Raw genomic sequence first — 1,916 nt, forward strand, 5'->3', positions numbered from 1 at the left:
ACCATCCTGTGGGTTGCCATCCTGTGTAGTTTCTGGAACTACACCAGCACCACCCGTGTTGTGTAGTGGATTGCTATACTGAATAAACCTGCGCCCACACTTACGCCCACAATTATACTTGAGATATTTAGAGTGAGAGAGAAAGAGAGAGAGAGAGAGAGTTCCATTGTTATACTATCTCCAGTAATTTTAGTAATGGAGAGACGAGAGATGAGAGACAAGCATCAGTGAAAGCTAAACAAGGTGAGACGTAAGTGATGGAGAGAGGTAGGTAGGTAGGTAGGGAGGGAGGGAGGGAGGGAGGGAGGGAGGGAAGGGAAGGGAAGGGAAGGAGGGAATCAGGTCAAACTGACATAATTGGTTGTCAGACTATTATTATACCACGTGTGGCATCCATTAACTCCCTGACTACCAAGGAAGGGAGAGAGGGAGGGAGGAAGGGAGGGAGGGAGGGAGGAAGGGAGGGAGGGAGGGAGGAAGGGAGGGAGGGAGGAAATTAGACGAAATTAGAGTAGGAGGGAGGAATTGAGAGATGGAGGAAGGCAGAGAGAGAGAGAGAGAGAGAGAGAGAGAGAGAGAGAGAGAGAGAGAGAGAGAAGGGAGACAAGATTTCCCTGAGAAGTGTCTCATGAGATATAAGAAAGAGAGAGAGAGAGAGAGAGAGAGAGAGAACGACTTAAATAGTATAGAAGACAATATAAAAAAAACTCGAAAGTGAAATAAAAGCAACATGTAGGGAAGGGATAGGAAGGAGGTAAAGAAGGAAAGAACAAAAGGAGGAAGTAAGAAAGAGAATAAGAGAGGAAGGCAGAGAGAGAGAGAGAGAGAGAGAGAGAAAGGGGGGTAAGGGTGGTGTGTCAGGAAGATAATTCGTTTAACCCAGGTGGAGCAGGTTAACGAAGGCGGAACACCTGACGTCAGACGTTCGCGCCAGGTGATCCGCGAACGTCCAGCCAAGCAGCCAGGGTGAATCCGGATCCAGGACACACACACACACACACACACACACACACACACACACACACACACACACACAGAAGTGGAACAGTCTGGCGAGTGATGTAGTGGAGGCTGGAACTATACATAGCTTTAAGACGAGGTATGATAAAGCTCATGGAGCAGGGAGAGAGAGAGAGAGAGAGGACCTAGTAGCGACCAGTATAGAGGCGGGGCCAGGAGCTGTGAATCGACCCCTGCAACCACAAATAGGTGAGTACGAACATGTGAGCGCACACAAAATGTGCATATGTCGAGTGAGGTTCCACAAGGGTCGGTCGTGGGTCCGCTGCTGTTTCTTGTATATGTGAATGACATGAGTTAAGGGATAGGTTCAGAAGTGTCCCTGTTTGTAGATGAATGGTTCAGAGAACCGACACGTTGATAAATTAGACACATGTGCAACTCTTGGGTATCTTTAATGAGGACAACTCAATAAAGATACTTAAGAGTTGCACATGAGTCTAATTTATCAACAGTGTCCCTGTTGACAGTGTGAAGCTAATGAGGCCCATGTGGTCTAGTGGCTAGGATACCTGGCTTTCACCCAGGAGGCCCGGGTTCGATTCCCGGCATGGGAAGGTGTTTCCAGGAGGCCTGGTCACAGACCGGGCCGCGGGGGCGTTGACCCCCGAAACTCTCTCCAGGTAAACTCCAGGTAATACAAGCGGAAGAGGACCAGGCAAGCCTACAAGGGGATCTAGACAGGCTGTAAGCCTGCTCCGACAGATAGCTCCTGGAGTTTAACTCCACCAAGTGATAAGATGCGATAGGATAAGTTTGTGTTCGAATTTTTAACCCCGGAGGGTTAGCCAAGAAAGTCAGTGCGTCATCGAGGACTGTCTGTCTTATTTCCATTGTGGACCTTCAATCTTATCCCCCAGGATGCCACTCACACCAGTCGACTAACACCCAGGTTC

At 48.9% G+C, this 1,916-nt stretch overlaps 1 non-coding gene across 1 annotated transcript; it reads left to right on the forward strand.

The window, feature by feature from the left end:
- Positions 1-1,505: 1,505 nt before the first annotated feature.
- TRNAE-UUC (transfer RNA glutamic acid (anticodon UUC)) lies at positions 1,506-1,577 on the forward strand. The gene has a single exon. It is a non-coding gene; the product is annotated as a tRNA-Glu (tRNA).
- Positions 1,578-1,916: the final 339 nt, after the last annotated feature.

The sequence above is a fragment of the Cherax quadricarinatus genome, chromosome 82 (genome assembly GCF_038502225.1).
Source record: "Cherax quadricarinatus isolate ZL_2023a chromosome 82, ASM3850222v1, whole genome shotgun sequence".
Taxonomy (NCBI): Eukaryota; Metazoa; Arthropoda; class Malacostraca; order Decapoda; family Parastacidae; genus Cherax; species Cherax quadricarinatus.